This window comes from Callospermophilus lateralis, chromosome 16 (genome assembly GCF_048772815.1).
Source record: "Callospermophilus lateralis isolate mCalLat2 chromosome 16, mCalLat2.hap1, whole genome shotgun sequence".
NCBI lineage: Eukaryota > Metazoa > Chordata > Mammalia > Rodentia > Sciuridae > Callospermophilus > Callospermophilus lateralis.
In genome coordinates, this window is record NC_135320.1 from 61,620,106 (window position 1) to 61,631,492 (window position 11,387).

Below are 11,387 nucleotides of genomic sequence, written 5' to 3' on the forward strand. Positions count from 1 at the left end.
TGCTGAGATTGCCATTGAATATAGGTTTTTATAGTAGATTTCTCCCTCTTCTAAAATCATAAGAATTTTAAAAAAAAATCTCTCAAATTCTCTCTTCAGAAAAATAAGATATCTGTAACTTGCAGACTCAGACATATATGTAATGACCATTAAAGCTAGCTGAGTATTATGGTTTGGATGTGAGGTGTCCCCCAAAAGCTCACGTGTGAGACAATATAAGATGGTTCAGAGGAAAAATGATTGGGTTGTGAGAGTCTTAACCCAGTTAGTGAATTAAAACCCTGATAGGGATTAACAGAATGGTAACTGAAGTGGTGGTGTGTGGCTGGAGAAGGTGGGAATTTGGGCGTGATTTGGTGTGTATATTTGCATCTGGAAAGTGAAGTCTCTCTGCTTCCTGATGTCAGCTGCTTCCCTCTGCCACACTCTCTAGCCATGGCTCAAGCCTCAGCTGGAGCCTAAGGAATGGAGCCAGCCTCTTATGGACTAAGACTTCTGAAAATGTGAGCCCTCAAATACACTTTTCCTTCTCTAAAGTTGTTCTGGTCACATCCTTTAGTCACGCAGGGAAAAAAATTGACTAAAACACTGAGCTTAGTTAGAACCCATCTAGAAGGAAGTTAAAAGGGGTCCCAAGAAGTCTTGGAAATGATAGGGGCATAGATTTTTGCAAAACCACAATTTTAAAAAGGAAGAAGTCCACCCTCTAGTGAAAACACTAGAGGTTTTGTTTGCTACAGGGAGTGAAGATATCTGATGGTAGTACTGGCAATACAGTCCTCAGGGGCTTCAACTTTGAAAAGCAGTGGGTTTGAAGGTGCAGAGGCAGTAGTGTGCTACAGAATTTAATGGATGTGCCATGGTAGCAGGAAACAGCCAATCTAGGTTTCATAGGTAATTGTGACACCTGGAAGACACTCTGTTCCCTATTCCATCCCCACACAAACTTTCCCCATGTAACTAGTCTAGAAAAATCTAACTCACTCAATGATGGATACTTATTTTTAAAAAGTACAATCTCAACCCAAATACTCTAAGAAAAACATGTGAAAAATGCTCACTTTACTAGAAAAAAAAAAAAAAGTTGTCACAAAATGGATGAAAAATGTGAAACTTTAGCCATGAATTAAAAGCCTAAGAAACATCACCTCTATGAAAGAAGGGAGAGTACAAACCAGTCAAGAATTTATGGAGAGATGGATAGACACCTATTGAAAGAAAAAAAATACACTGGAGAAAAGAAATTAGAGGCAGAAAAATAGGAAGTGGAGGAGTCTACTATTATTTTCAAAGAATATGACTGGATACTTGCAAAACATGAGAATCAACTGAAAAATTTTAACAATAACCATTATTGTTAAAAATTTTAACAATAATGGTGAGGTGTAAGCATTAATATGCATATATTTGCACTCAAATATTTTACAAAATCACTTAGAAGATAACATGGAAGAAATTCACCATTTATAATAGCTGCAATGCAGATAAAATATTTATGAATAAGTTTACCAATACACATATAAAAACTGAATGAAGAATACTTCAAGTATTCCTGAAAGACACTAAATATCATTGAACAACAACAAAAAAAGATAAAACCCTAATATTGACTAGGAGGATGTTACATCATCGAAATATCATTTATGTCTATGGTAGATTTAACTCTATTCCAACAACAACAAAAAATCAATTGTTTTCTTACCTTAGAATGAGACAAATTGATTTTAAAGATCATATGAAAAATTAAACAACCAATAACAGCCAGGGAGACATTGAAAAATAAGAAAATTTAATTATTAAATAGAACTATGTTCACATATGAATTGAGGACAGATCAATGTTTGTTTAAAAGTAAACCAACAATATACAATAATTCAGTACATGATGGTGGGTCATCTCAAATCAGCAGGGGAAAATAGACTTATTTTAAAAATAGTCATGGACTAATGGAAGCTGAGAGTAGAATGGAGATGACTAGAGGTTGGGGAGAGTGGGGTGCTGGGGTGAGCAGGGATGGGAAGAGGCTGCTCAGTGGGTACTATGTTACAGTTTAGAACAAGAAGTTCTGGTGTGTTATTGCACAGTAAGGTGACTATAAATAACGATAATGCACTGTATGTTTTAAACCAGTAGAAGAAAGGACTTTTCAAAAGTTTTCACCAGTAGGAAATGATAAATAGTTGCAGAGATATAGTCACCTAGACTTAAACATTATGAAATAAATATAGATGAATTAAAACATTACATGATGCCCTATTTAATGGGTGAAATTTCTATGTTTTTACATATTAGTTTAAAAAGTAAATACATTTTTAAATGATAGTGGAAATGCTAGAGAGTCATGGGGGATAAAAGTGAGATTCATGTTTTATACTATATACCAGAATACATTCTAAATACTTCCAATTTATTTAAACATGAAATATAAAAGCCATAATCATACTAAGAGAACATAAGAAAACTCCTTTTTAAATGTATGATGGGATAATCGTTTAAAATATAACTCAAAATCCAGAAGCCATTAAAACATTTGGTAAATGTTACTGTCCATATTTTTAAAATCTACATGTAAGAGAAAACTATAATCAAAGTCAAAAGACAACCACCCGGGAAAAAAATATTTGCACATCATAAAACAGAATAATCTCCCTAATATATAAAAAGTGCATAGACACTGATGAGAGAAAGGTCAACTTCCCAGTGGAAAATTGGGCAAAAATACATTAAAGAGTTCATGGGAAAAGAAATATAAATGACAAACACATGGAAAATGTTCAGCATTATTCATCATAAAACAAGTGAAAATTAAAAATTATGTGAGATTATCATGTTTCTTCCAACCTCAGTGACCAAAATGCCCCCAAATTTTTGTTCGATCTCATCCTCTATTGGCAACCTGTGGGAAAACAAGTACTCTCATTCACTGTTGTTGGGAGGTATACATCAGTAAAACCCTAATGAAAAGCCATTTGGCGATATTTGTCAAAATTACTTATCCATACGGCCTAGAAATTCCTCTTCTGGGAAATTATCCAAGGGATTCAAATGATATTTGTACAATGTTACGCATTACAACATTTTTCCAAATAGCATAGGATTAAAAACAAACTAAATTTTCTCATAGGGACGAGGTTAAATAAACCACTACCCAGCCACCCAAATAGAGATTCCATGCAGTAGTATAGAAATAGATTAAAAAGGTATATTTCTGACAGTTAACCTGATTAAAAGCTTCATGATATACTAAATGAAGAAAGCATGGTCCATACAACATGTTGTAATTTGCATTAAAAAAATGGAAAATAGGAATATGTGTTTGTATATGTGGCTTCATCCATAAAGATACCCTAGGAGGATTTGGAAAAAATCTAAATGTGGAGAATATCTCCTTGGCTGATCTGTGTCACTTCTTTAAGTCTTTACTCAAGTCCTCTCTTGTCAACGAGGCTAACTGCTACTCCTCTGCATAGTGAAAGGGAAGGTCTGTTTTGCTTTTGTCCATTTTATTCACTGATGGATCCCAAACATCAAGAACAATGCACATAATAGATAATAAATATTTACTCAGCATATTAATAAGCGGTGGGAAAAGCAAGACTTCACTGCCTACCTTTGCAAAATTTTATAATAAATTTGTTCAAACATAAAACTAAAACAACAAAAGAGTGAATGGTAGTAGGGTCTCAGATTTATTCCCATTTCTCCTCTTTGGGAATTTATAGGAATTAGTCTCCATTTACGTGACTATGTTTTGATGAGATGAGAACTGAAAGCATTTGGTTGCTCTGAATGTCCCAGCCACCCTCCCCATCCTGCAGAATGGTCACAGGGTTGTTTTCACCTTGGCCTGTACCCTTTGCAAGGATTTGACTTGCCATATCCCCATCTCTGCAAGTTCTCACATAATTCCAGGCCTGCAATCTCTACAGTCTCTACTTCCTAGACTTCCAGCTATTTCCATGGTCCAATTCAACAAACATTCACGGAGCTACACTTAGGTGAGATCTTTATAGTTTTCTACCTAACTCTACTAGTATTTGAGAATTCTACTCAGTTTTATATCATATTATATTTTGATTCTGGTTATGGAAATTTTATTTATGAGATAAATTTTCTTCTAATAAAGCAAAATATAATACTTTTAAAAAAAGAATGACAGCGATACAAAGATGCAGGCAGAGCCATCCATGCCTCTCGGGGCTGACAGTTAATCAGGGAGGCAGGTGCACATAATAATTAAAGGGGACTCCAGGAGTCCAACTGAGGATTTCTTTTTTTCTGAGTCTCTGGTGATCATTTGCTTAGGCTTGCTAAAAGAAATGATCACAAATTTGGTGACTTAAAACAAAATGATTCTCTCACACTTCTGGATACTGGCGGGCTAAAATTAAGGGGTCACTAGGGCCATGCCTCCTCCAAGGCTAATTGGGGAGAACCTACCCTTGCCTGCCCCAACTTTTGGTTTGTGTCAGCCTCTCTTCCATCTTTGCCTCTGTCTTTAAGTGGTCATTTCCTCTGAGTCTGTGTTTTCGTTTCTGTCTGAGTCAAATCTCCCTACATCTTTCTTTTATAAGGAATACTATTCATTTGATTTAGGGCCTATTCAGATTATCCAGATAATATCATCTCAAGACCTTTCACTTATTTATGTCTGTAAATAACCTTTTGTCCAGATCAGGTCAGTCACAGAACTTAGGGTGTGGACACATCCTTTTGGAAAGCCACATTCCACTCACTCCTTGCAAGGTGTCCTTTTACTTTCTTTTGGCATCCTATTGTACTTCTTCTTTGTATCATGTAGATTGGCTTTGGGTCAAATTAGGCCTTGGGCAGTTACTTAGCTTCCCTCTGCTTCTTCTCTATATATATGGGAATGGCAAATTCACATTTGCCTGGACTGTCATAAGGATCAAATGATTCATGGAAGGCAAAGCTAGTAGAACATCTCAGTAAATTTGCAAAGAGATGATGTCATTGTGGTCATCATCTAGAGTATAGAGATCAGAAGGCTCCAGCTTTGTAATGTGTAGCCGTTTATGGAGACATTCATCTTGGTTCTTCTGCCTTCATGTTCTCAGGGCTAAGTAAGCCCTAGAGTCTGTCTCCAGCCTCAGAACACCAGCTTTACCTTGAAAGCTGCAGCCCTCTGACAGAATTGGAAATTCACTCTTTCAAGATTTAGGACACTGGCAAAAGGTCTGAGTTATGTTAATTTCAGAGTCCTCTGACAGGCTTATCTTCTGATTTTTTTTTTTTTCTTTTAATAGAGATTGGAGCTTACTTAGAGTCAAAGAAAGCTGTGGGGAGGTATCTTTGTTTAACATATGTCTGTCATTTAACACCACTTGTAGCCCACAGGGAGACAGGGGAGGCCGCCTGAGAGCTAAATTTAAGCTGTAAGGGTCTGAGCAGCACTTGCAAGAGAAGGTAGATAACAGCTTCCTGTCTGGGAGAGATTACTGAAAAAGAAACTTGCATTCAACATTCTTTTTTCTTTTGGTGAGAATGACCCCCTCCCCACCTCCCACCCTCCATTACAGCATATAGTCTGGGGAGGAGTTATTTGTACTTAGTTAAGATGTTTTAAATCTTTGTAAGCCTTTTCTTCAAAAAGAATATTTATTCTGTTCAAAAACCAAGGAAGTTTTAGCCTTTGCTTTTTTTTTTTTTTTTTTTTTCTTTAAATGGAAAAGGTTTCTCTGGTAAAATATTTTAGTCCAAACATTATGATTGGGTTTTGAGACTCTTAGCCCAATCAATGGATTAAACCCTGATGGGATGAATGGAGTGGTAACTGAAGTGGTAGGGTATGGCTTGAGGTGGGAATTGGGGACATGGCTTGGGGGTATATATTTGTATCTGGTCAGTGAAGCTCTCTCTCTCTCTCTGCTTCCTGCTGGTCATGTGAGCTATTTCCCTTTGCCACACTCTCCTGGCCTGATGCTTAGCCTTACCTTGAGCCCTGAGGAATGGATCTGGCCTTCTATGGAAGGTTTCTCTGAAACCATGAGCCCTCAAATAAACCTTTCCTCCTCTACAATTATTCTGATCAGGTCCTTTTAGTCACAGCAGTGAAAAAAGCTGACTAGAACACTGAAGCAGCATGGATTAAATGAATAAAGACCAGCTCATGTAAATGAGCTTCCAGGACAAGAATCCCAAGTATGTCTATTGAATTTGCTTCAGTGAAAATGCAGGCAAGTGCTTCTTGCCTAAGCTGCTTCCTGTGTCTGTTTATTTACCTAAAAACAATGTCTCTAAACATCTACTGGTTACAATCCAAAGTAGGAAAACATGTACCATTATCTTCATTTTATGGATGATACATAGAATGTGAGGAAAATTATTTGTCCACATCATGGTGGAAACTGATGGCACCCATGGGATAGAGACCCAGCATTTTGATTCAGGCCCAGACTCTCATAACACCTTAAGCTATTTGCTAGGTGGCAAGACGGACAGAGTGCAGACTGTATAGAATGGACATTTCTCAGCATGAATTTCAGCTCATGCTTCTTTTTTTCTGTGTCTGCTCTTCCTGATTTACCAATTAATGGATCATCCTTTTTTTTTTTTTTTTTCCTCTCTTTGACAGAAACTTTGTCCTGGGACTTCTAAAATGTTATTTCTGATTACTCCATACTGCTGCCAAGTTTGAACAATACGGAAGCAGAAACAGCTCTCTGTGCTTTAGGGTAGCATCATGACATAAAATTATGTCCTAACAATAAAATTAGAATAGGTGATGAATTCCATCCTTTCCTCTGACACCCAATTCTTTTCAGCTTCTACACAGGCCACACAATTTCAGGCACTTTCTGAGTATATCCCTGCCATTCTTTGCCAATACCTGTGTTACCTGCTTATTAGAGTGGACTTGTATATTGTATTTAGAATTCTGTTCAGAAATATTTAATCAAAATGCTCTTTTGGGGTTCCTGTATTTTTACTAGACCACTGCTACATTGCTGTTTGTTATGTATGTATTCAGGGGTGATTTTTGTTCCAGTCCACCAAAGACACTCATATGTTTGGTTCCTGGCAAATGAACCACAGATAGGTTTATTCTAAAAATGAACTTTCATAAATCATCCTCTGCTATGCGCAACTGAATTTCCACAAACTCTTCTTCCTCAGAATTTTTTTCTAACCCACTAAAGGGTGAGGTGAAGAAAAGGCTTTATCCTTCTCAGTATGTATTACTTTTCATTCCTTTAGCAACTAAAGGTTTGTTCTTTTGTTAATGCAAATGTGCTGTTCTCACCTTAGCCTGCTGAGGAGGAGTGTGACTTGTGAAAACTGTGTATCAGATATTCATGCTGATGTGATGGACTTGGTGTATATTTTTCTTTTTAATTAATCAATTTAAGATGCCAGTCTGGATATTTACAGGTCATGTCTCATGTAAAAATATTTATATTTTTGTATTAGAAGTCCCTGGATTTATAACATACTCTAATCCTAAGTGGTCAACATCATCAATTACTTTTTTGTCTGTGGCAATATCACTACTACAGAATATATTTTTAACCTGCTCTAAAGTTGACTTGGGAATAGTGGAAAAAGTGAGTACTGTATAAATCTCCCTTTAGAACATTATTAGGAGCTGAAGATAACTAGATAATACCAACACAATGGAATGATGATAATACTGATAGTGATCATAAAATAGATGCACCGTCAGGTCAACTAGTGTGTGTGCATTTTGAGTGGGCCATGTTAGGAAAGTAACATGACAAAATTTCTTTGAACATCTTAAAAAGTATTAGAGAATAACAATACTAGAGAATAATCTAGTTTTAGCATACAGATTTTCCTTCACAAAGCTTTCACAATCACTGGGTTTTTAAGATGTCTTGATTTAGGGTGGGGAAAATGTATTTTATATAAAAAAACTAAGACATAATGATATTAAATAGATCACACATAGCATAAGATAGAAAGCAAAGGTACAGAATCTAGATCACACTATCTTATTTTTTCCTGTTGTATCTTGTGACAACAATTCAGGGGGCAGAAAAGGATAGAGACAGAAGTAATATGATGTAGGCATAAAGAGGCAGAGCTGTAATGGTGACCAGCACTTGTGCCCAACACCCTACCCCTGCTCTAGGGAACTCTGGACATCCCAGATCCAGGTTAACATCTGGTGTCTCGTGGCACCTTCACAACCCAGCTCTGCTCAGACTCTCCAAGTGGTTCCATGTTCTGGACATCACCCATGGATATAGTCATTCAATAAGTGATTGTGGTGCTGGTGGAATTCAGGGGTGCAAGTGACCTGTAGCTATATTGAAAAGGGTTGCAATGTTTTCTTTTCTTTACCTTGTAGTATGTTTCATAACATTTCATCTCAAACTCCACAAATATCACTTACCCTACTTCTACTCTGTAAATTTCCAGCCTGGAAAGTTATTTCACAGCGTCTGATATTTGGAAATCTGAACACCTCCATGGAGTTGCTAAAAACTCTTGCTGAGACAGGAAAGAGATATAGGAGTCTTTATATTTGCTTTAAAACAATAATCAGGAGAGACCATGAATAATATCAGAATCACATGTCAGAGAATGCCTGCATTTGGGCATGTGGCTACAAATCTTGCTGGCTGTTATAAACCTCAAACACACAGGAATAAAGAAGAGTTTATTGTTGTTGTTTTTGTTTTCCTGGAAGATAACACAGTCTGTGAATGGAGTTTGATAAACCTCATTAGTTGTATTGCTTTAAGTGGAAAAGGACTAGTAATTGAAGTTTTAAATATCTTAGAAATGACTCCTTCTTGTTTTCTGCCATGAGGATAATACAAGGTTGAACAACATTTCATATATTAAAGAGCCACCTTAATTTTCCAACGTATCTAATAGCTCCAGTTTTCTTAGAGGAGGAGACTGAAGGATAAATATTTAGATGTTTAGTGTCCATTTCAAAGGTTGTTCAAAAATGGTATTTTAGGATGTTAGTCTCAACCTCTATTCCCTATGGACTCAAATTGATTCTTTCTCCATTAGGAGCTTAATTCTTTTGCATTTCTAATCCCTGTCTTCCAAGTAAATCTTTCTTCTGGTTAGTAATGGCTAGTCCACATTGAGAAAATGCATGTATTTTCTGACTGATGACCCATTTTATTGTGCTTTTTTCCAGGGCCATATGTACTCTGATTTGACATGAAATATATTTCCATTACATTTCTTTCCCCTCCAGTATCTTTTTTGGGTCCTGCTACTGAATGTAATTGGTGAAGTTTTATCTTTTACAATATAGTGGCAGACCCTAAAATCATAGCCTGATTTTTTAGTTAGTGGCTAGACCAGGCCAGACCAAATGATCTCATTTTCCCCTCTTGTTATCCTCCCCCGACTGGACTGGGCTTTGAAGAACAACTCAGTTGCATTTGAGTCTAAAAATACAGCTGAGTGGCTTAACCTTTCATTCCTTCAGAGTCTCTTGGGGCAAATTGGGCTAGCAGCTACATCCTTTCACGTTTCATAGCAACAGGAGGAACAGGTTCTTTTTCACTTTTCCAGCCACCAGCTACTCTGCTAAGCAGACTGCCATGTTGTGTTTGGAAAGGTAGCCTTCCAACAGACCTCACACTTCTTAACCAAAAGCTACTTCTGGACCCAAGCTGCGATCATCGTGAACCTCAATCAAACAATTTCTGTGCATCCTGTGTGTCTTGATCATGTCAAGAACTTGTGATTAGAAACCTCAGTAGAGTGGGATGTGTGTCCACTCAGGTTCCTGAATGCCTTTGAGCCTCTCTGATTATGCTTGGGACATCCATGAAACATGGAAGGAAAACAGCAGCATATCGAGTGTTATAGGATAATTCCAGATGTGAGCCAATATCTGTATCCAAGGAGCGTTCCTTTGAATTACCATTTTTAATACATTTAGTGAAAGTAGCCTTTTACTGTAAAACAACCAGGCGTAGACATTAAAGAAATGAAAAAAAAAATGATACAAATAAAAACAGACAAAAATATGTTTTAAATGATAAACCATTAATTTCTATGTTTTAGTTCCATATAGGGTCTCAGATATAACAATGTTTGAGCAGAGTTAGATTTGTCTTTTCATTGTATTCTAGACTGTCAGTTTTTCTTCCCCAGAGAAACTTATTTGTTCATTAAACCTGCTGCCTTTATTCTTAGAATTATCCTAGAAATTCCATGCAACAATCCACTGGAATCCATACTCTCCTACTTTGCATAATACCTTGATCCACTACAGAGAGATGTTTCTCCACCACCACCTGTCTTAGCCTATTAAGACTTCTACCAAAAAAAAAAAAAAAAAAAACATGAACAACCTCTAAACAACCATCATTTTATTTCTCACAGCTCTAGAGATTGGGAAGTGAAAGGGTAAAGTGCTCACAGATTCTCATCTGGCACTGCCTTCTTACACCACATGGCAGGAGGGCTAGGGGATCTCTATTTCCGCTCATGATGACCTCATCACCTGCCCAAAGCCCCATTCCCTAAAACCATCACCTTGGGTATTAGGATTTCAATATATAAATTTCGAAGGGACATCTGCCTCCACACCTGTCTCTCTGTTCCATGTTTAATTCTCACTTCACACAGAGAGTCTTTGATCTCTCTTCTTTCTATTCCAACTCACGGAAGTAAGTTGCTCCTTGAGAGCATAAGCCATTTAAAAAGCTCATAACAATTTATATTGATTTATAAGAAGCAAGTGTTGGTGGTATAACCAAATGCAATCATTTTTCTTATTATGAAGACAAAACTATTATAACTGGACCCATTTAGAAAAATTTCAGTGAATTTTTGGGGTCACATTTGAGGCCAGTGACAGAGATATTAAACTCGAACTTGTAGGAAAAAAGATCAGCGTTTCCTCTTATTCCTGAGAAAGACCTTATCCAAAAGGAGTTCTTCCTTTCCTGCCTCTTTCACAATTCATATGTAACCACCTTGCCCAGAGCTCTACAGGTCTAAATTTACTTCCTCCCTGAGCAGGAAGTGGACAGTTTCTCTGGTAAGTTAGTTAACAAGTCAGTCTGGCCTCAGAGTGGGCTCTCTTGAGTTCTAATAAAAAATTATATTTTACTATCTTGGGCACCTTTTTCAACGATTCTTTTGTCCTAGTTTCTAACTTTCAACTCAACAAAATCATGAGAGAGAGGAGACAGAGACAGAGGAAGAGGCAGAGACAGAGAGACAGACAGAACAGAACCAGTAGCTACTTTTAAATGTGTAAGTGCCTCTTTGTCCTATTCCAGATTGGAGCCCTGTGAGCTTCTGCAAGAAAAGGAATTTCACAGCACTAGAGGTTAATGGCAGTGAGGGGTAAAGGACATAGCTAGATGATTTGCCTGATGAATCAACAAAAAGGCATGTGTTTACTTGGCCAATGCCAG